Source organism: Geotrypetes seraphini, chromosome 9, assembly GCF_902459505.1.
Source record: "Geotrypetes seraphini chromosome 9, aGeoSer1.1, whole genome shotgun sequence".
NCBI lineage: Eukaryota > Metazoa > Chordata > Amphibia > Gymnophiona > Dermophiidae > Geotrypetes > Geotrypetes seraphini.
The window spans coordinates 174,668,983-174,693,351 of record NC_047092.1 but is presented as its reverse complement, the minus strand read 5'-3'; the positions used below and the strand labels follow the sequence as shown (position 1 = coordinate 174,693,351).

Genomic DNA, 24,369 nt, shown 5'->3' with positions numbered 1-24,369 from the left:
TTCCTCCTTATCTTCTGTTTTGGACTATCTTTTGCACTTAACCAATTCTGGCCTCAAGTCCACATCTATACGAGTCCATCTCGGTGCAATTGTGGCTTTCCATCAGCCTATTGAAGGGAAACCCCTCTCTTCTCATCCGGTGGTTTCCAGATTCATGAAAGGACTTTTCAATGTCAAACCTCCTCTCAAACCGCCTCCTGTGGTTTGGGACCTCAATGTTGTCCTTACTAGAGAATGACACGGGGAAAAATTCTGTCCCCGTCACAGCCCCGTCCCCAGACCACCATCCTCTTCACTGCCCCATCCCCGTCGTCCCCTTCACAGCCCCGTCCCCGTCTCTTCCGTCCCTTCACCGCCCCGTCTCCGTCCCCACTGTCCCTTTCACCGCCCCGTCACCGTCCCCGTCTTCAGCGTCTTCTCCTCTTCATCCCCCCACCCCCAGCACCCTTCACGTGATCCAGTAGCCCCCTCCCGCCGGCCAGCCGTGCATTTCCCTCCCTCCCTTCTTTTCCCTTACTTTTTCTTGTTGAAACTGGCGATTTCCATAAGACTATGAGCTGTATTACAGCTGGAGCCTTGAAGTCGCGTCGGGTTGTCTTCTAGAAATGTCTCCTCCGATGTAACCGGAAACAGGAAGTTGTGTCAGAGGAGATTTTTCCAGCAGGCAACGCGACGCAACTTCAAGGCTCCGGCTGTAATACAGCTCATAGCCTTATGGAAATTGCCAGTTTCAACAAGAAAAGGTAAGGGAAAAGGAGGGAGGGAGGGAGATGCACGGCCGGCCGGCGGGAGAGAGTGGACTGCCGGATCGAACGCAAGTTCACTGCGCGTTCACGCTTGTTCACCGCCCCGTCTAACCAGTCACCGCTCCACAGGGCGGTGAATGGCCTTGTCCCCCAATCTCGCGGTGACCTTTTTTTTGGTCACCGTTTTTGCGGGTTTCCCGCGGCGAACAACCACCATGTCATTCTCTAGTCCTTACTCAACTCATGAAACCTCCATTTGAACCAATTGATAAGGCTCATCTGAAGTATCTTACTTGGAAAGTTGTGTTTCTCATTGCCCTCAGTTCTGCTCGACGAGTCAGTGAGCTGCAAGCTTTAGTTGCTGACCCACCATTCACAGTGTTCCATCATGACAAAGTGGTTCTTCGTACTCATCCTAAATTCTTCCCTAAAGTGGTCTCGGAATTTCATCTCAACCAATCCATCGTACTTCCAGTGTTTTTTCCAAAGCCTCATTCTCATCCTGGAGAATCAGCTCTTCATACTCTGGACTGTAAACGTGCTTTGGCCTTCTACTTGGAATGCACCAAACCACACAGAACTGCTCCTCAACTTTTTGTTTCCTTCGATCCAAATAAGTTGGAACATCCTATTTCTAAGCATACCATCTCCAATTGGATGGCGGCTTGTATCTCTTTCTGCTATGCCCAGGCTGGATTACCCCTTCACAGTAAAGTCACAGCCCATAAAGTCAGATCAATGGCAGCTTCAGTAGCTTTCCTCAGATCTACACCTATTGAGGAAATTTGTAAAGCTGCTACTTGGTCCTCGGTTCATACCTTTACTTCTCACTATTGTCTGGATACTTTCTCCAGACGGGATGGACAGTTTGGCCAAACAGTATTACAAAATTTATTCTCCTAAATTGCCAACACTCCCACCATCCCATTCTGGTTAGCTTGGAGGTCACCCATATGTGAGAATACCTGCCTGCTTGTCCTGGGATAAAGCACAGTTACTTACCGTAACAGATGTTATCCAGGGACAGCAGGCAGCTATTCTTACAACCCACCCACCTCCCCTGGTTGGCTTCTCTGCTAGCTATCTGAACTGAGGAGACGTGCCCTGCACTGGGCGGGAAGGCACTCGCGCATAAGCGATGCTGGCTACTTGAAACTTCGAGTTTCTTCAAGCAAGTCTGCTTGTGAGGTGTCCGCATCCGGGCTCCATCAATGACGTCACCCATATGTGAGAATAGCTGCCTGCTGTCCCTGGATAACACCTGTTATAGTAACTGTGCTTTTCATGGGGTGTGCTAATTTTTTCACATGACTGTATGTGGCATAAATTTGCAGGAGGCAAGGCTCTTTTAATTGAAAGGAAACTTTGGAACGAGGGTGCATATGATGAAAGTGGAAGGGGTTAGGTTCAGAAGTAACCTCAGAAAATACTTTTTCATGGAAAGGATGATGAATGCTTGGAACAGTCCCGGTGGAGGTGGTAGAGGGAAAAGGTGTATCTGAATTCAAGAAAGCTTGGAACAAGTGTGTTGGATTTCTAAGGGAGAGGAGGGGATAGTAGATGGCATGGTTAGGCAGACTAGATAAGCCTTCATTTTTCTCTGTTTCTATAAGTAAATCATTCTGTTTTTCTTTGTGTGTTGAAAATAGGAAAGTTAATGAAAGCTACATGCATTTCCTCAGGCTGTGATACCTGATTCTAGCCTTAGTGGCCAAGGCAATGGTTTTATATTTTCTTTCAGGTGAAGAGGAAAATAAGGTATTCAAACACGTAGGAGATCTGCCAGTTCCTTTGACTTTGGAAATGGTCCTGGTTGGGGTGGGATAGAATTGTGGGGTGCCCAGACTTGCTACAAATTCCCTGTAGGAAGATACTTGAATCTTTACTCCCTATGTCTTCGGTGGGAAAGGTAGCCATTTTGTGTGCTGTTTTTTGAGGTTTTTTTTTCTTCCGCTGTACCTGCCAGGGGCTTTTCCACAGGAGCTAAGTGGAGTTGGAGTGTGTGGCAGCAGAGGCTCTGGTTTCCCCAAAATGTGTTATAACATTCATAGTATCTCTTGTACCCCCCAAGTCGCCCCTGTACTCTTATTCTGAGGCACAGCCCCCTTGGAGGTGGGTGGAGAGAAAGATCCCCTGTCATTTGGCTTTAGGTAGGGAGAACTATCCCACTTTACTGATCTTGGTGATGGCGGTCCATGGCCTTTTCAAGGCTCTTGTTGCCAACCCCACTTAAGGAGACCTTCTTGTGGAGTATTTTGCAGGGTTCCCTGAACCATTTTTCCCTGTGGGAGGCACTTTTCTTCCTGATACTAAACTAAACCTTAAGTTGATATACCGCATCATCTCCACGGAAGTAGAGCTCGGCACGGTTTACAAGAACTTAAAAATGAGAAAGGGTAGGAAAAGGTTAACATAAGTTTATAATGTTTATGATGCGGAGTGGAAACCCCAAATTGGACTGAATTGGACTGTTGGGGGGGGGGGGGGTTTGGACAGACTGTATACCTTTGCTCCTGCTGAAGTGGACATGTGCTAAATGTACTCCAAGGTGTAAGCCATGTCAGGGCAGTTACATACAAAGGTGGCTCCGCCTTCAAGGAGCTCCATGAGCATAAACTTGGCTTTTCTATTGGGACTGTGAGTGTGCAGGTCATCATATGCGAGGTTCAAACAAAAGCAAGAGCACAATCCATCTGGTCTGCATTAAAACACAAACAGCACAAACAAAGACGAACTGCAGACGAGTATACAAGATGCAGGTAGGTGGTGGTATTAACCACAATAAGTAATTGTTTTAAATAAACCTAGCCTGCATCTTGTACGCTCGTTTGCAGTTCTTCTTTGTTTGTCATCATATGCGAGGGCCATTAGTTGTAGTTGCCCAAGTCCCCAGAAATCTTCTGCCTGGAGTTGGACACACCTTTCCTAGCTCATGTCTTATATGATCTGGTATGCCTCCTCCCATTCTGTTTCAGCTGTTGTTGACTGGAGGTGATTCAGGCTGTACCACTGGGTGGCAGATATGGCATCTAAGAAATTTCTCAGCAAGCTGCATTTATTTTTTGGGTAGTATTTGGAGAAGCTGGTTAATGACATGGACAAAGCTTGGGCTTCTCTGGCTCCCTGAACTATGTCAGAAAGGTGCCCAGCAGTCCCTGGCATTGAGAGGCTGTTTCTGGTTGGACAGACATCCTGCAGCTTCAGGTCCTGCTAGATCATTCAAGCAAGGTTCCTGTTGGGGGCCCAAAGGGGCAGGTGACTTGGTCCTCCAGCAGAGCTGGAGAGGCCTTGGTCTGAATAATAAGGGTTTGCTTGGCTCCTTGGTTGCTTGTGTAGGGGGCAGGCTGTTCCTCTTCCGCCATGAATTGGTCCTTATGTCAGATCATTGGCTTCAGTGGCTCCTGGAGGCTGACTGAGGCTGTTCCCTGGAGCCAGGCCCATCCTCTGCCTAATACCTTCATGATATTACCCTGTGGCTTGGAGATAAAGCAATGGGCCACTGTTCTTACAGTACATTGCAGCACCTCCTAGAGCTGTGAGCAGGTGGAGTCTTTCCCATCCTAGTTCTTAGATGAGACGCCATTGGTATCAGGGACGAGGTGCTGAATTGGTTCCGTGGCTTCCTTACGTCCCGCACTTATCAAGTACGTTTTAATTATGAACTTTCAGATACTTGGAGCAATCCATCCGGTGTGCCACAAGGGTCTCCGCTATCTCCATTGCTCTTCAATGTCTACATGTCCTCACTAGGCACGCAGCTAACCCAGTTAGGGATAAAACTATTTAGTTATGCAGATGATTTTACGATCATCATCCCATTCGTTAATTCTATCTCTGAAACTATTCCTAAAGCTTCAGAAGCCATAAACATGATGGAGCACTGGATGACAACCTTTAGGCTCAAACTTAATTCAGAAAAGACAACTTTCTTTGTTGCTTCGCCACATCCGCTTGACACCAAATCACCACTATGTATCAATAATCTTAATTCCCCTATCCAACCTACCATAAAGATACTAGGTGTAACTTTGGATCAGTGCCTAACCATGAGAGACCAGGTGGACTCCTTGATCAGAAAGGGATTTTTCACTCTCTGGAAACTCAGATCCATTAAAGCTTATTCTATACAGCGGCATTCAGAACCCTAGTCCAATCCCTCGTACTGAGTCTGCTTGACTACTGTAACATCGCCTATTTAGCAATTTCCCAAAAGAACATGCAGCGTTTACAATTGATGCAAAATGCAGCGGTCAAACTGATCTTTGGGCTGAGGAAGTTTGACCACGTGACACCCTACTACCGGAAGCTGCATTGGCTGCCAATGGAGGCACGCGCAAAGTTTAAATTTGCCTGCTTCTGCTTCAAAGCACTACACGGACTTGCCCCTAAATATATAACTGACCTTTTTGTCTTCTCAGCCAACAGACACAAGAGAAGCTCACATTCCAACTTCGTTTCCCCCCCAGCGAGAGGTTGTAAACTGAAAAAAAACCATGAACATCTTCTCTCGCACCAAGCAGCATCATGGGGTAAAGACCTAGAACAATTGCTTTCGCCCACTACTTATGAGGAATTTAGGAAACGTCTGAAAACACACCTTTTCCTAAAGTATCTGGACAACTGATCCTCTCTTCTCTCTCCCCTCTATAGCGATTAACTTGTTCTATTGATCACTCTCCTCAAAAATGGATTTCCTGTCCTATTAACCCTCTTTCTTCCTCCCCTCTTAAAGTCAATCAGTTTGTACCTTTGCTTAATCTTTGTAAACCGGATAGAACTTCACGGTATTGCGGTATATAAGCTGTTATTATTATTATTACTTAATCTGGTGCTGGGGAAATTTGATAACAGTGATCATAACATGATCAGATTTGGTATAAATTTACACACACAAAATCCAATATGTTGGGATTTAACTTTCAAAAAGGAGACTGATGAAAAAAGGAAAATGGTTAAAAAAAAATAACTTATTGAGGAGCAGCTGCAAAAGTCAAAAACTTACATCGGGCCTGGATGATGATCAAAATTACTATTCTGGAAGCCCAGGCCAGATATATTCCATGTATTAAAAATAAGGTGGAAGGTTAAAAAGTGAGATGGAAGCTAAAAACTAAAGCTAAAAGAACATCCTTCAGAAAATGGAAGAAGGAGCCAACTAAAGATAATAGAAAACAGCAAAAAGAATGTCAAGTCAAATGCAAAACTCTAATAAAGAAGATTGCATTAGAGGCAAAAGCACATAGTAAAAGCTTTTTTTAGATATATTAAAAGCAGAAGATAGTAAAAGAATTAGTTGGACCGCTAAATCAGTGTTTCTCAACTCAGTCCTGGAGTATCCCCTTGCCAGTCAGGTTTTCAGGATATCCACAATGAATATGCATAGACTTGATTTACATACACTGCCTCTATATATGCAAATTTCTTTCATGCCTATTCATTGTGGATATCCTGAAAACCTGACTGGTAAGGGGGTACTCCAGGACTGAGTTGAGAAATACTGCGCTAGATGACCAAGAGGTAAAAGAGACACTTGAGGAAAACAAGGCCATAGTGGTGAGACTAAATTAATTATTTGCATTTGTCTTCACCGATGAAGATGTGGGGGAGATACCAGTCTCAGAAATAGTATTCACTGCTGATGAGTCAGAGAAACGGAAACAAATATCTGTAAACCTGGAGGATATAATGGGTCAATTTGACACATTGAAGAGTAGCAAAGTGCCTGGACTGAAAAATGAACTTGCAGTGCTGTTAGTACAGTAGAATCTCAGCTGACATTCAATTAACCGGCACACTCAATCAACTGGCAAAAAAATTGCCAGCCAAAAAGGTCTTCTGTGCTCTTCAGTCAACCTCCCTCCCTTCAGCCCCCAAAGTAGTAGGCAGCCACAAATCTCCCTCAGCTGTCCTGACAAACTCCCCTCCCTCCAGACCCAAGGCATCAGCGGCAGTCAATCCTGACAATCCCTTTCCCTCCCTCGGCCCCGAAGCAGCAGTGGCAGCTGGTCCTGACAACCCCCCTCCCTCCCTTACTGAAGGAGTAGGAATAGCTGGTGAAGAGAAGAAGCCCTGTAAAGCTGCTTCCGGCCAGCCCTGGCAGGACCATTCCTCTGCAATATCGCTTCCAATGCGGCAGAAGAAAGGCCCTGCCAGAGCTGGCCAGAAGCAGCCCAATATATATGGTGCTTCTGTTCACCGGCTAGCGCTACTCCAGGGAGGTAGGGGGGTTGTCAGGATCAGCTACCATTGCTTTGGGGCTGAGGGAGGGAGAGGGATTGGGATTGGCTGCTGCTGCCGCCTTAGACCTGTGTGTGTGTGTGTCTGATTGACAAGACCAGCTCTGCTGCTTTGGGGGCTGGAGGGAGGGAGGGGAGGGGTGTTGTCAGAAACGGCTGCCTGTTGCTACAGTATTTTTTACACTACCTCTCAATCAACCCCAAACTATAAAAATTGAACTAAGTCCAGTTCTGGGCAGACTTGTACGGTCTGTATTTGTATATGGTCGTTTGGTGGAGGATGGGCTGAGGAGGGCTTCATTGGCTGGGAGGGTGTAGATGGGCTGGAGTAGGTTTTAACGGAGATTTCGGCAGTTGGAACCCAAGCACAGTACCGGGTAGAGCTTTGGATTCTTGCCCAGAAATAGCTAAGAAGAAAAAATTTAAAAAATTTAAATTGAATCAGGTTGGGCAGTCTGGATGGACCATTTGGGTCTTTATCTGCCGTCATCTACTATGTATATTACTATGTACAGTTATCTGGCATTGACCAATCCCATTGGGTGATGGATAGCTGAGAGTCTACTGTAACGTGATTTATCTTTACAATCAAGCATGGCACTGGAAGATTGGAGGGTGGCAAATATAATACCAATTGTTAAAAAGGAGTTCTAGAGGTGATCTGGGAAACTAGATTGGTGAGTCTGATATCGGTGTCGGGTAAGAATGGTGTAGGCTGTTTATAAAGAAGAAAATTACTGAGCATGTACAGCAGTAAACTCTTAGAGTGTTGATGATATCTATCTCAGGGAGTTTGCTGCTCAATTGTTGGCATTGGTGTCAGGTTCAGTGGTCCTGAGGCAGTGGTATTATACCACGAAACGATTGATGACCTATTTTTGATTAGAACCTGGAAATTTGTAACAGATTAGTGTATTGTCAATAGAAAAGTTTTTTGTTTTTGTTTTTTAATTCCAAAAGATGTACTAAAGGACAGTTATTTAGTGCATTCATGAAAGTTTTTTATGTCAATGATGGGTAGGAGGTAGGGTCATATGACTCACCCGGTACTGAGGCTTTTTCTTTTATGTGCACTGAAACCACTGGTGTTTAAATTCGACTATCTTTTGTGGAGTGATTTGTTTAATTTGTGGTCATCATCCCCGTCCACACCTTACATTTTTGGTTAGTGATTAAAAGGCCATACATACCGAATAATGTAAAGCAGTATTCTTCAACCACCGGTCCACAGAAATTTCCTGCCGGTCCACAGGGCCAGCACGTGCATCAGGCCCAAAACAGTGTTCTTCAACCGCCAGTCCACAGTGCGATCGATGTGGCGTTATCTTCGAGCCAGCTCCCTCTTCCTAACATTCAGTGCACAAAGCCACTGGCATCCTGCGCCTGAACCGGAAGCCTTCTCTCTGACGTTGCAACGTTAGAGGGAAGGCTTCCAGATGAGGCACGGGACGTGCAAGGTGCAATTAGTACTATTCTGGGGGCGGGGTCTGGCCCACGACTTAGCCCAGTGTTCTTCAACTGCCGGTCCACAGAATAATTATTTTCCTTAGCAACAGCAGCAGATGAATCCAGAGACCAATGGGATAGCCCACATCTACCAGCAGGCGGAGATAGAGAAACTGAATAACAGATGGTCCTATTGGCTGGCACTCCTCCTGTAGCTCCAGTATGCTCTATGTCCCAGCAGGTGATAGTCGCTATTCAACTAGCTCCTGGATTCTGGCTGTGGCTGGATAACTCTTTTCTCCTATTGAGGTTTGCTCTTCAGTGAGACAGCAATTCGATTTCTCCTGTTGAGGTTTCCCTCTTCAGTGAGACAAGGGTGTCCGGCTGAACGGTGCCGGCTTTAGGGGTTACACCTGGGCCCCCCCAGGTCCCTGCCTCACCCTCCCTCCGATGATAGAGGGTATGCCTTGGTCTCTCATTTCTTCTTTCCCTTCAAAAAAAAAAAGAGACCACAGTGGCTGAATTGCATTTCTACCCTGCTAGTGCTGAGAGACCGGTTTTTACCGTCATCTACCTGCACTGGAAGCAAAAATTGTAAGTATTTGCTTACTCCCATAGTTGGAGCTATGCAGTTGCGGGTTTTGTCCTTTCGTGGTGTTGCACGACGGCTTTGTGATTTATTGATGTCACGCTGAATTTGGTGCGGTGGTGGCAATGTTTTCTTTCATGTAATTTATGGCGGATTGTGTGTATTTTCTTCAAGGAAGGGCTCTGGGTATGTACTTCGAGTTACTTTAAAGAGCTGTTCCCTTTCCATGCGCGGGAATGCACGTTTGGTTTCCTGCTCTGAAGCGCACGTTGTGGTTCGCGCCATTGTGTTTCCTGCACGCATCGGCGGTGTTGAATATTGTGGCGGTTGGCTCCGGGAGTGTTTTTGTGGCATGTTTCTATGGAGCAGGCACATTTCTCCATGCTCACATGCACGCGCTGGTTCTCAGGCACTGCCGGGTTCGCCATTGTGTTGCTGGAGTCCTCATCGGACCTGCCTTGCGTCAGTGTGTGTTGCGGCTGGGTTTGCATGATTCAGCCGGTGTGTTATTTTTACAACATACTGGGGCTGGTGTCTTATTGCGAGCATGGGGCTCACGCTCGGGCTCCTGCGCTGGTGGGAGCGCCACAGCGTTCAGTGAGTTCCCTTGGCAGCTGACTTTGCTTCCCGTCTGCTGCGGCCTCTGTGACTTCAGGGTCGGTTACATGGGCGGTTTCCAGCAGCTCCTGCATTGCTGAGCTGTGTGAGCTCGGGTTGTGTTGTTCTTCCGAGTTGATTACTTGCCTCACTAGTGTTTTCTCGGGAGGGTAAGCCAGTGCTTGCTTGGCTCTTCAGATTTTCTTCTTTCTGGGTCGGTAGCAAGTAACTCACGGTGCAACTTATGCCAGTCGCAGGCGAGTACCCGGTGTTTCATTCGAGTGTCTCCTCATCTCTATCACGTTCTCCAAAGGGTGAGCCTAGGTGGATTTGACTGTTTCCTTAATGTGGGTGCCTTGTGCAGCGCTGAGTGTGTTCGGTAGCGCTGTGGAAATTATTACTGTACATATGGGGCATACTGGCTATTCGCATTTTCCTGCGGGCACGACTGTCCTTTGCTGTTTCTAGCATGGCAGGGTTTTCAGCAGGGGTGTACATCCTTTTGTCTTCCCTGGGCCGCCTTGGTTAAAGGGTTCCCCTTTAAGGGCGGTTGAATTTTGGAGCAGCTTTCAGGTGTTTTTCAGATACCGCAGGCTGCCGCAGCTTAGTCTTATTTTTCCGAATTCCTTCATAGTCCTTATTCCATTGGGTGGCTAGTTGGTTCTCAGGGGTGTTCCTTTCTACTGATCAGAACTTACGGTTTTCCTCCAGCTCGTTCCCTGACCTCTGCTGCTCTTTGTAGAGGTTGTTACTTCCGCTGCCAGCTCTTTCGGCTTTCTAGCGGAATGGGAGCTGTAATATTGCCAGGTCACGAGACTTTGCCCATTCTGCATGTTGCTTGCGCCGTTGGGCGTTCTTTTCTCCTATTTCAGATTCTTTCTTGGTGTCCCTGTGTATTGAGTATCCTGGGGTGTTGCTGGTGTGTGATCCCCTTCAATGTTTGCTAGTGCTTGGAACAGTGGTTTCAGCTCTTCTGGATCTGAGGGAAGTGGTTCCATTTGCTTCATGGTGCCCTAAGTGAAAGGGGGAATTGCTCTGACTAATGCTGAATTTCATATGAGTCTCTTCGTTTCTCGAAGTTGAAAATTTCCAAAGGGAACTCTGAGATTATTTGAATTTTCATGTGGCCACCATATCAGCAGTGTCTGCGCTTGGTTGTTCTCGAGCGGCGCTTTAGGTTTAGGCTGACTTCTTTGGCCTAGCCTAAGGGAAGTTATTCCATTTACTTCCTTGTGCCTACGATGGGGTAGTTGGTCAGATGGGAGCTTGCTCTCGTAAGTTAGTTTCTCAGAGTTAGACGTTTTCGGAGAATGGTGGGAAGCTTCTTTACATTTTCGCTATGGCCACCGAATTTGCTCTATCTTCGCTTAGCTCTCATTGAGCAGTGCTATCAGTTTTGGCAGATGCTGTTTGGCTGCGCCACGTCTCCATGAACATTTTCAAAATATTAGAGCAGTTGGCAGTAGTGGTGTTTTGGCGCAGATCGGAGATTCCGGTACTTTCTTTCTTCGAAGACTGCTTGATTCGGATGTCTCCCAGCCCAGTGGATTTGTCAGACACACACGGGTGTTCTCCTTTATTTGCACTTCTTTTCCAAAGAGCTCATTTCTCCTGTTCTAATTCTTGGAATATCAGGGGCTGTTGTTCACATAGGAGAGGAATGGGTTTCTTCCCAGAGTCTGGGGCGACAGATTTTGGTCTCAGGTTTGACTTCTTCAGTCACCTCGTATGTGAGTATGGGAATCTGTACAGGTTCTTGGAGCTAGGGTGGTGATTCCACTGGGAACTTTGGCTTGCTTTCACATGAGAACGCTCTAGCAGTCGCTTTTGTTCCTGTGTTTCCTGGTATTTCAAGGCTCCAATTGTAGTATCTCGTAGGCTCCTCGAGCATCGCTCATTATCAGTTGGTGGCTCAGCGAGATTAATTTTTTCACACGTATGCCCCGGTATTTGCTGGACTGGCTCAAATTCACCCAACATCCCAGGCTGTGGGGGGGGGGGGGGGGGGAGGGGAGGGGGGCGCCGTGCCTTCAATCCTCAGCGCAAGGAGTCTGGTATTAAGAGGAGACTCCATACTCATTCATTCTTCTGGACTGAAGCATGGTCAGGCTACCGTTTCAGGAGTTTTAGCCCATTCCTCCAGAATGACGATAAAAGGTCTTTTAGGACAGGGCTGAGACAATGGTATTTCTCTACAGCCGGGAATGTATGTGAGGAGCTCAGTGGGCGAATGAAGTACTTGTTCTCCTTCAATGGGGGGAATCTCATCTTCCTCTTCGGTCAGCGCTTCATTTTACCGGACAGGTAAAGGGTTTGGATAGACTTTCTTGACACAATATCTGAGCATGCACTGTCTATTGTAGGTTGACAGGTACAGTGCTGTGTTCGCCTTTCCGTGCTTTAGAAAGCATCATGCTTTCTAAAGCACGGAAAGGCGAACACAGCACTGTACCTGTCAACCTACAATAGTTGTAGTAGTGGCGACATCTTATACATCCTGGACATTGGGGAACTGTTGATCAGGCCTTGTAGTTGCTTTGTATGGAACTAGAATTAGACCTCATGGCCTCGTCTTGGATTCAAACCTTCCTAGCTTCTTCAGCAGACGCAGGGAGTGGCGGTCAGTGGGGGTAGCAGCGTTGCTTCTTTCTCGCCTCTGATTTCTCTTTACATGTTTTCCCCTGGCTGATGATGGCTTGGATTTGCCATCTCAAGCTCGCTTTCAGGGCACAGTATTTGTAGAATCTCTGGATTGGCTGTGCCATCCTTGCTATGCGGATCTGTTGAGTCTTTCGACAGTCGGACTGTTGAGTTTCCTGGTATCTCCGGATTTGCTCACCTAGGATATTCGTACTACTTTGGTATTGCGACCTAGCTTTTGAAAAGTCATGGCTGACGTAAGGGTTCTGCGAAGCAGGTTGTTTCTTCTCTTATCCCGGCGATACAGACGTCTTTACCTGTGGCTTCTGCTTCCTTTTGGAGGTTTTTCCTCTCTTGGGTACTTCTCGACATTTGCACCTTTCCAGAGTTCTTTTTTGGCACAAGTGTATTGCCAAGGGCTTAGCGTTCCATTCACTTCAGCTTCAAGTGCCATTCTTAGCTTGTTACAAGGGCTAGGTTAATTGCTCTTCGCTTCCTTCTCGGCTTCATGTAGTTCAGTTCCTAAACAGAGTGCGGTATATTCGTACACCTCTTAGAAAGCCCTGTCCGGAGTACAGTCTTAAGGTACTTCTTCGCAGTTTATCGAAGGCTTCATTTCATCCTTGTCTTTTGAGGCTCTAAAGGGCTGTGCCGTTGAATACATGGTTTCTTGTGGCCTTGGCTTCAGCTCGGCGGTTTTCTGAGTTGCAGGCCTTGTTTGGTGGGGATTCCTATTTCTGATTTACAGATTCTGGGGTGTCGGTGCGGACGGTACCGCAATTTCTTTCTGAGGAGGTGTCATCCTTTCTTTTATGACACTCACTGCATTTTTTTTTTTTGAGTGTGCGTAGCATCCTCCACGAGCTAGCGACTTTTAGTTGTCTATATCGCCTTTTTTGTATTCTTCACGGGACGCCTCAAACGTTTGGCGGCGTCCCCATCCTCCATCACTCTTTGGGCCCAGGAGGACATTCTTTACGCTTGCTTGATGGCAGGGAAGCGGTTGTCGAAAGTGCTTCATGTCCATTCTGCCAGAGCGATGGCTACTTCTTGGGCTCGGTCCAGAGATTTTTTCCTTGGAGGAGTTTTGTCTCGCGGCTATTAGGTTTTCCGTGAGTGCTTTCTCTTAGCATTACCAGTTGGATGTGCGGGTGCATTCGGTGGATGCATTTAGTGCTTCGGTTATTGCGGAGACGGCGTTTGCTTTCCACCCAGATGAAGGATTGCTTTGCTACATCCCATTGGTCTCTGGATTCATCTGCTGCTGTTGCTAAGGAAGGAAAAATTATGTTCTTACCTGTTAATTTTCTTTCCTTTAGACGCAGCAGATGAATCCAGAGCCCCACCCATTCTGGATATTGTCTGTCGGTTTTTTCTTGTGCAACTTTCAAAATTTGTTATTGTTTTTGTTGTGTTCTGTATTGTTGCCTTTTGATATTTGTTATGGGAAAGAAGTTTTTTACATGTTATGCCTCTTGATGGTTATGGATGCTTGGGCAAGGAGCTATACTGGAGCTACAGGAGGAGTGCCAGCCAATAGGACCACCTGTTATTCAGTTTCTCTATCTCCGCCTGCTGGTAGATGTGGGCTATCCCATTGGTCTCTGGATTCATCTGCTGCGTCTAAAGGAAAGAAAATTAACAGGTAAGAACATAATTTTTTCTTATTTCTGCCGGTCCATAGGTGTAAAAAGGTTGTAAAACACTGATGTAAATGACAGATCAACAATGAAATCTAGATCCGTGAGTGTGCTATAAGATACAAAAGGTATACTTAAAATATTTTGCCTATCATATTAGTTGAATAATGCAAACAAAAATGATCTAATGGACTAACATGAAAAGAAACCAATGTTACACATTCATAGTGATTGTAAACATCGTGACATCATCGGTTAAGCTACAGGCATGATAGTCTACTGCCTTTAAATGTGGACAAGCAACACACCCTTAAATGTGGGCGAGTTTTGTGGACAAGCAACTCGCCCTGACATCCGACTAGATATAATATTACAAATAAACTATCCACTCGGGTCTCCAACTAGATAAATTGTACCAACCTCTGACAGTCTCAAATGTTGTTTTGTGGGGAAAGACAATATAAATGTGGCTCAAACCAAATTAATCTTAAGTTGAACACACTTCATATTATGCATTCAAATATAATGGTCTTAAAAGAAAAAATATAAATTAACCTTAGAAGCGCTTTGTCACCTAAAAACTAAGATGTAAAAGAACACAAAACGTGGGAGCACTATATATAATCTAAGAACTGAAATCTGGATGAATGGACATATAGATGAAATGTTCTACCTTAAACAAGCCAAATAAAGCCATAAACTGCTATGGAGACACATACGGATGATACATTCTGCCCCAGACAAGCTGTGATAAAATAAATGCATGCCTGCTGAAGATACTGGTATCTGCTGAAAAATGAGCAAATGGACTTTAGTATAAATAAAGTTTCAATATGAATAAATTGTTCTATTTAAAATCAGAAATGGAGCCCGTAGTTTGAATGGCAACTGGATGTGCCCAGAATGATAGCTAAAACAAAGAATAAAAATAACAATCATCAAAATGCTACCATACCCAGTATAAGTAATAAATAATAAACAAAGTTTTAAAGGCATCAAGCCTATACATGCAAAGATGAACCTGCCAGGCCACAAAGCGCTACTCATGAGAGAATAAAAGTAACAACCATCAAAATGCAAATAATAAATAATAAACAAAGTTCCAAAGGTATTCAGTATGTCGCTACATTTCCATTTTATAACTACTGTTTTTTAACATATAATTTTTAATTGGATTTATTTTAAGTTTTGTCAATTATTTATTTTATGTTGTGATATCTGTCACTTGGCATTTTATTAACAAAAAACCTTGTTTGTAGGAGACTCCTTGAAAATTACTACTTTATCTTCAATTGATAATAAATGAGAATTTCAAGTGGGTGCTAACCTTTTCAGGTTTTTTCCCCCCTGGTGATACCTTGCTGAAGCAAAATTTAATACAGGTTCATCGCTACATCATTTTTCTTTTATGCAAAAGTTTTTTAAGAACATATAATATCAAAGGTGAATTTTTTTCAAGGGGTTTCATAATAAATACAAAGAACATGCTTTTTATCAAAATTTTAGTTATTTGCTCACTTCACCCCACAAGCTATTATATATGGAAAAGTAAAATAAAGGAACCACTTAGCTGGTTAAATTTTTCAATTGCGATATAGTCCAAAACTACCTGACTAAGTTCCATTGTGTCTCTTCCTCAGGGGTAGACACTTCTTTCTTATTCGCAAACTGTTTAATGTAAGAGGAGCCAATCTTACATTAAACAGTTTGCAAATCAGAAAGAAGTGTCTTCTAGGTCACTTGGGTCTCACAGTTAACAAGACTCCCCTTGCGAGGCTTCATCTCCAGACGCCTCAATGGTCTCAGGCGCTCAATCCACTCTCACAACGCATTTTTGTCACCTTGTCTTTTCGACGGTTGCTTCAGTGGTGGATGAACTCTTCCAATCTTTTCAGAGGTCTTTGTTTCACACGCCTCCGCATCAAAAAGTTCTGACGCATAAGAAATTTGACCGCTTTGTAGTCATGCCCCGCTCTCAGCAGTCTCGGTGGTTTACAGTCAATACTAGGGTTACTGACCATATTGAAGTATCCCGCCAAAATAATCTGGTAGTTGGGGAAGGTTAAAATTTTACCCAATACCATAAAAAAAAAAAAAATGGAGTGAGAATAAGTTTGTTATTCAATTTTATTTAAAATTTGATTTATCGCTTACACATTAGGGGCATAGATATTGCACCTAGGACATTGTGGCCTTGCAATTCCCCCACAAGGAGCACATACCTGACCTCGGATATCATTTTATGAGCTTCGAAAGCCAGGGCCTTATGAATCAGAATGGCTACACCCCATTGGTGTAAATTATAGGAGGCCAGTTCCCCTACTCAATTCCTCGGGAGTTTCCTATGCTCCACTGCTGTAAGATGAGTTTCCTGCAGAAAAGCAACCTGAGCACATTCCCTTTTTAAGTAGCAGAAGATCTTAGTCTGTTTAGTCTGGGAGTTTATGTCTGCAACATTCAGAGCTTAGCCAGGGTCTAGTTGTATGTAAGCACCAAATGACAAGAAAACAGCAAAAAGAAATCCTCATGGGACCCCCCCCCCCCCCACTAGGCCCCACCAGGCAACAACACTGCAGAGAAAGAGAAACCCACCATAGAGGAAGCCCCCCTCAAGCACTCTGCCTCCCACCTGCACAACATGCACACACTCAATCCGACAGCCATAATCCGCTTCCAAATAACACGCACTCATCCCAGCCCCCATATCTTCCCCCCAGCTATACCCCAAAACACACTTGCCCCCCCTTGCCCCACCCACCCAAAAATTGGCTCAGCCAGAAATGCCTTAAGCTCATCCAAAGTGTCATATAGCCAGGGGCCTGAGGCTGTTTCGACGTGCATCTTGGCCGGGAATAGTACCGTGAAGTGAAGTCCCCTGTTGCACAACTCCGAGCAGTAAGGGGCCAGTGCCCTCTGGCTTGAGGCAATGGCAGGTGAATGGTCATTAAACAGCAAAAGCTTGGCTCCCTCTTGCTCCAAAGATCCAGCTTTGCGATATAAGGCAAGGATCCTGTCCTTGATGGCTGCATTTAAAAAGTGGGCAATGACAGGTCACAGTCTGGGGTCTCCTTGGCGCGTGTTGCTGATTTTGTGTATATGTTCCATCAAAGCACATGCACCTCCCAGCTGGGCCCACCTTCTCCGGTAGCCACTGCTCTACTATGGTCCAAAGCTCAGCATTGAGGATTGTTTCGGGCAGGCCAATAATATTCTCCTGATCTTCCAGGCACGCAGTCAGTGCGACACATTGAGCCTCAATAGCCTGTGCGTGAGAGGCAGCCTGGCCCGCCTGATCCTCCTGCTCTGAAAGCCTGTGCTCCAGCTGAAAGATCTGTGAACCCTGTCTCTCCACGCAGTCTTTAATTTCGTCCACTGAAGCTTGAATCTTGCCAAACTAGTCATCGATAAGAGCTGAGAGGTGCTTGGTAAGCTCTCAAATTGTGTCCTCCTGTAGTTTTACCGTTGTGCGAGCAGGAGTCCCCTCAGCTACTATCTTGGGCGAGAGCTTGATTTGTCGAAATTTAGTCAGCCGTGGAGTCTTAGAGGGCATATTCCAGCGCCGCTGTTGATATACGTCGAAGAAACACACACTGTCGCCACTGAAACACTGAAGAGGAACTAGTTACTAAAAAGATCTCACAATCACAGAAAAAGATGTTTAAAGCGGGGGAGAGACAGAGCTTGGGCAGTGAGCCACCGTTCAGCTATGCGTCATCACATGATCCCCATCCCCCCCGATCATATGCCTTTCTATGAGAAAGAAGATTAGTCTTGAAGGCCTGACCTGTCAGATTTCAATAGCCTTCTTGTTGGTGTCTGTTGGCAGACAGATTCGAAGAGTTCTAATTTTATTTCTGTTTTGGTGAGAAAAGCGAGTGACTGGAGTACTATATAAGTGTTAGTGCTGGTTGCACTCAGGTAGGTGAGAAGTTCATTTCCACCTTATTTTTAGTTATGATTATATTGGCATTGACTTGTTGCCTTTGACTTGTAGATCAGAACAGAAATAGCTTGATCGGGGAGTACCCTGTATCCCGCCTTCTTATTTCTCCTCTTATAGGAATTATCAAGTGTTTTGATACAAACTGAGGAGCTGGGGCACAGCCCAGAGATGCAAGAGGCGTAGCTGAGTGAAAAAGGTAGATGATGCTTTCTACAAACTCGCGAGTAAAGGAGGATAACCCACGGTTCAAGACTCGTATGCCTTTCTACTAGAAAAGGTTATTGAGGTAAGAACCTAATCTTCCCATATGTCTGATTAAAAGGATTCTTGCTTAAAGCTCTGTAATTTTTCAAAACATTCACTTCATTGGGAGGGCAGATTCACTGAATTAGGACTTTATCACAGAAAACACATACTGCATATTCTACTTTGTTCAGTAAACATAGAAACATGACAGCAGATAAAGGCTAAATGGCCCATCTAGTCTGCCCATCTGCAGTAACCATTATCTCTTTCCCTCTCTGAGAGATCCCATGTGCCTATCCCAGGCCCTCTTCAATTCAGACATAGTCTTTGTTTCTACCACCTCTTCCGGGAGACTGTTCATGCATCTACCACCCTTTCTGTAAAAAAGTATTTCCTTAGATTACTACGGAGCCTATCACCTCTTAACTTCATCCTATGCTCTCTCATTGCAGAGTTTCCTTTCAAATGAAAGAGACTCGACTCGTGCACATTTATATTATGTAGATATTTAAACTTCTCTTTCCTCAGCAACAGCAGCAGATGAATCTAGAGACAAGTGGGATAGCACACATCTACCAGCAGGCGGAGATAGAGACCTGATTAACAGGTGGTCCTATTGGTTGGCACTCTCCCTGTATCTCCAGTATTCTCTATCTCCACTAGCTCCTGGATTCTGGCTGGCATTTTTTAATCTTCAGGTAGATAGGGGTGTTTGGCTGAGCGGTGCCAACTTTGGGAAGTACACCTGGGCCCCCCCAGGTCCCTACTCCACCCTCCTCTCCTTTGGGATTGAGGTTATTCCTGATTCTTTCTTTCCCTTACAAAAAAACAAAACAAAACCCATTTAACACCAGGGTGCTGCAGCTGGATAGGTTTCCTGGCTGTTCCAGTTACAACTGCCAGCCTTAACAAAGGTGAACTCGGATAAGAGAAGGTTTTATTTTCTAGCTCTCTTCCTGCTTGCTGGTTTAGTTTGCCGGGTTGGTTGCTGCAATGTTGCTGAACAGGGCTTTGTTGGCTGCCGATTTTGATTTGCTCTGCAGTTCGTTTTCTTTGTAATGGCGGCAGAGGCAGTTAAACGGTGTTCCTGCTGTGGAAAGCGGCGAACACCATCGGGCCTCTGTTCGGCGGGGTGCGCAGATGCAGTGAGTGAGGACCTGCAGATCGCGACTGAGAAATAGCTTGTTTCCCACGCGGTTGAAGGCTGGCCAACTTCTCCTGCACTCGCGGCTAATTCCGTTCTGTTTCAGTGCACGTCGGCGGCTGGACAGGCAATCGGCGTTTTTTCTTCTTCTGTTGCCATTGCGGGCTGGTTTTCTGGGCAGAAACAGATTCTTTCGAAGAAGGCTCCTGCAAATTCGGTGGTCTTTCCCCTGGAGTTTGTTATGTTAATGCATAAAGCCTTTTTGATGCAGAGCTCTCAGTCTGCGCAGCAACGGGCTGGTGAGATGGACCAGTTACCCGTTCTTCATGCCAATGGACCTCCTCAGGAGTCTCAGGCGGAAAAATGGCGCAGGGTAGCGCCTCTGGACGGAGGGGACCCTCTGTCTGACTCCGCCTTATCTCTTGCTTTTCCAGATTCTCTGGAGGAAGGCGAGGTGGTGGATTTGGAGTTTGAGGATGCACTGGCTAGGGAGGTGGATGATCCTACAGCGCTCTGTCTTTTTCATAAGGAGGAATTACCATCTTTTATTTCCAAAGCGCTACAGGGCCTTAATATCTCTCAACCTGATCCACACACGCTAGGATCGGCTAATCCTCTTATGGCGGGCACGAGGAAACTGGCTAAAACTTTTCCAGTTCATGAGGCGATGCAAGAACTTATTTCGGCTCAATGGAACATGCCTGAGGCTGGTCTCCAAGTTGCTAAGGCTATGCATCAGTTTGACGTGCTGGATAAATTTAAGACCCTCATGGTGGCCGCTTTGGTGGCTGCGGTTACCAAGAAGACTACCTTGCCGGTTGAGGGAGGTATAGCGCTCAAAGACATTCAGGATAGGAAGATTGAGTCTTCTCTTAAGCTGTTTTTTGAAGTAGCGGCGGTTACCCTGCAAGAGGCGGTGTGCAGTTCTTATGTGGCGCGGGCTTGTTTGCAATGGGCTCAACATATGGCAGATCAAATGCTGGAAACGGGGGTTTCAGTTCCACCTGACTTCCCTGATTTGGAGACGGGTCTAGCTTATTTGGTGGACGCCCTCTATGATATTATTTGCGCTTCGGCGAAACAAATGTCTCTTTCTATTGTTTCTCGCAGATCATTGTGGCTCCGGTACTGGGCGGCTGATGCGGCTTCCAAGCTTAGGCTGGTGAGGCTTCCTTTCAGGGGTCGTTTGTTATTCGGAGACGATTTAGAAAAATTGGTTAAAGATTTTGGTGATACCAAAACGCAGAGGTTGCCGGAGGATAAACCTAAAACCCTTTGAAAGCTTTGTCTGCCAGATCTCGATTCAGGGATGTTGAGATATTGGCCTGGAAAGCCATCTTTTCCGCCTTCTTACGGCTCTTCCTATAATTGTAGGCCTAGGTTTTCACATAAGAATTCCTTTCGTCCTACAAAACCCCAACCTGTTCAACCAGCCCGAACCCTGGTCTCACGTAATTCACAATGACGGGATGTTGACTCCATCCGTCGTGTCCATAGGGGGTCGGCTGTCTTCCTTTCTGGTGGAGTGGGCCAAGATAACGTCTGATCAGTGGGTATTGGACATAATTCGAGGTTACAAATTAGAATTTTCCTCTCCCGTCGCAGATTCTTTCTTGGTCTCCCCTTGTATAGGGGCGGCCAAACAAGAATCAGTACAGGTCACCCTTCAAGGACAGGGCAGATATTCCATTTACTTCATAGTGCCCAAAAAGGGGGGTTCGATCAGACCGGTCTTGGATCTAAAGAAGGTCAATCGCTTTCTACGGGTCAGGTATTTCCGGATGGAGACAGTGAGGTCGGTCATTGCGGCTGTTCAGCCAAGGGAATTCCTTACGGTACTCGACCTCAAGGAAGCTTATTTGCACATTCCGATATGGCAGCCGCATCAGAAGTATCTTCGCTTTGCAATTCTTGGCCAGGACTATCAGTTTCGAGCCTTGCCGTTCAGCCTTGCCACGGCTCCACGTACATTCTCAAAGGTCATGGTAGTAGTAGCGGCGTTCCTTCGCCAGGAAGGGATTTGGGTACATTCTTACTTGGACGACTGGTTGATCCGGGCGTCTTCCATACTAGAGAGTTTGACGGTGACCCAAAGGGTGATATCTCTTCTTCAATCTTTGGGGTGGGTCATCAATTTTCCAAAGAGCTCTCTCATCCCTTCCCAGTCATTGGAGCATCTGGGTGTGCAGTTCGACACAAGTCTGGGGAAGGTGTTTCTACCCAAGGACCGGGGAGCCAAGTTGCAATCTCAAATTCATCTGCTTCTCCAATTGTGAAGACCGAAGGTTTGGGATTATGTGCAAGTACTGGGCTTTATATTATGTAGATATTTAAATTTCTCTATCATATCTCCCCTCTCCTGCCTTTCCTCCAAAGTATACAGATTGAGATCTTTAAATCTGTTCCCATACACCTTATCACGAAGACCACACACCATTTTAGTAACCTTTCTCTAGATAACTCCATCCTTTTTATATCTTTTTGAAGGTGTGGCCTCTAGAATTGTGCACAATTTTCTAAATGAGATCTCACCAGAATCTTATACAGAGGTATCAATACCTCATTTTTCCTACTGGCCATACCTCTTCCTATGCAACCTAGCATCCTTTTCAACCTGTTTGGCCACCTTAAGATCATCACATACAATCACACAGTAGGGGCTGTTAACTAATTTACATTTTTCCCTTAAAACCTTACTATACCTGTTTGGACCCCAGTTAGGTTACAGAAATTAGATAGTTCCAAGTCTAATAGGTGTTGGCACTGTCATCTTGAACCTGGGACATTAGATCATTTATTATTTTATTGTCCCTTGATACTTCAATTTTGGAGATCCATTTGGGATCAGGTAAATAAAATAATGGAAAATCCAGTGGCACTAACATATGACACTGCGCCATCTCACAATATCATCTCACAATAATAAGCGTCTCTTTATTATGATAGGGGTTGCCATACAGCTTATTCTTAGGAATTGGAAAAACTGGGATAGACTGAACTATACCTTTTGGTGGGAGTCTCTCTTGTCACGTTTTTAAAATGGAATGTAATATGGCTATACATCAGGGACATTATAAGAAATTTCTGAAGATTTGGGAGCCATTGACAAAATTTTGCAAAGAGTGATTGGGAATTTTGCCCTTTGGTCATACACGTCCGGGGTGGGAGGATGGGTTGGAACGGGTTTTTACAATTTGAGTGTACTTTTTGAATATAATTATGGGGGGGGGGGGGGGTTGATATATTTATTTGTCATAAATTACAACTGTAATGAAATTTAAGTGCTTTTATAGAGTTATATGACTGTTTTATATTTCGCACTTATTAATGGTTTTAAAATGAATAAAAATAAATAAATAAGATATTAATAAAGCTGTTGGAATTTGTCCAGTTTCATTTTCTTTATGCTACCTGTTGGAGATTTATTTGATATGCATTTCATCTGTTGCTATTTCATCTTTCTTTCAGCCTACTATTCCTATGACTGAAAATAACCTGTAAACTGAGTTTTCTCACATTGATGCACTGCAAATGGTAGGTAAAAAATGTGGTTTCTTGTGTGAAGTTATGTTTAAATCTATTAGTGACAAGTGAATTTACAAAACCAATAGGATAGAAGAGCATAGCAGGTAAATAAACAATAAACTGCAATTGTCAACAAGTAATCAGTCACCAGTAAGCTTCAATTTGTATCCCCTCCAATCACCTTGCCCCCCTTATACATCCTTTATACAATCAACAAAATTTTGTTTTTTCCCCCTAATGACTAATCAACTGTTAAACACTAAAACAGATAGGATAATACAAAAAGTCGTCAGTTGCTGCCTATACCATCTGCCTCATCCCTCTACATTACATTACATTACATTAGTGACTTCTGTTCCGCCCGTACCTTGCAGTTCTAGGCGGATTACAAAAGAAGCTAACTGGACATTTCCAGGAAAATTACAATTATGGATTTAGGATTACAAAAAAATTACTGGACATTTCCAGGAGAATTACAATTTAAGGAGCTGTTTACATGGTTGAGACTTTGAAGAGAAAAATTGCAAGAGTGGAAGAGACTTTGAAGGGGAATTTACAAGGGAGAGGAAGGACAAGGGGAAGCGTTAAGATATTTGGATAAATTTTTTAATAGCAGGGTTTTGATTTCTTTTTGAAAAGATTTGAAGTCGCTCGTTGTCAGCAAGTTGGAGATGGAGTGGTCAGGTTTCGCTGCTTGCGTCGCTAGTAGGTGGTCAAACATCTTCTTGTACTGAGTGCCTTTGAATGGGGGGTAGGTAAATGGAGTCTGAGTTCTCCTTTGTCTAGTAGTAAGGTTCCGATTTAGGCGGTTGTTTAGGTAAGTGGGGGCAGTGCCATTTATTGCTTTGAATAATAGACAGTATAATTTGAATTGAATTCGTGCTTGTATAGGTAACCAGTGTGAGTTTAGGTAGGCAGTGGTGATGTGGTCAAATTTACTTAGCGAGTAGATCAATCTGAGAGCTGTGTTTTGTACAGTCTGTAATTGTTTTATCATGTTTGCAGGGCATGGTAGATAGAGGATGTTGCAATAGTCTACTAGACCCAGGACAAGGGATTGGACTATGAGCCTATATTGCTCTTTGTCAAAGAATTTTCTTATTTTAGGTAAATTGCGCATGATTAAAAAAGATTTCTGGGTAGTCTTGTTGATTTGGATTTGCATTGTTCAGCATCTATCTATCAACACTCCTAGGAGTTTAAGAGTGGACTGTATAGAGTAATTGGCGGCATTTATTTCTAACTCTATAATGGATGGGGTTTTGGCCTTTTCGAGTAATAGAAATTTTGTTTTGTCAGAGTTCAGCTTCAATTTGTGGTCTATCATCCATTTTTCCATCTAGTGTTTTTTTCAGTTTTTCTGTTGATGTGGGGTCTGGTGAATCGAAGGGGAGGAGAAGGTGATGTCGTCTGCGTAGCTGAATGATGTTACATCTAGGTTATCTAGAGTGGTCCCAAGGGAGGATATAAAGAGGTTGAAGAGCGTAGGCAACAGTGGTGACCCTTGTTGAACTCCACAGGGGTTAGACCAGGGTTCTGATTTAAGATCGTTTGACTTTACTCTGTATGTTCTTGATTTAAGGAATCCTTGGAACCAGTTGTGTACCCTGCCTGAGA

The 24,369-nt window shown here is 44.8% G+C and overlaps 1 protein-coding gene across 7 annotated transcripts in view; it reads left to right on the top strand.

The window, feature by feature from the left end:
• Positions 1-24,369, top strand: part of TBL1XR1 (TBL1X receptor 1) — a 226,475-nt gene that overhangs the window by 13,837 nt on the left and 188,269 nt on the right. For all 7 annotated transcript variants that reach the window (XM_033958026.1, XM_033958028.1, XM_033958031.1 and 4 more), the window contains exon 2: positions 22,696-22,761. The gene's annotated coding sequence lies outside the window, so the exon portion shown is untranslated. The remainder of the gene's footprint in view (positions 1-22,695; positions 22,762-24,369) is intronic.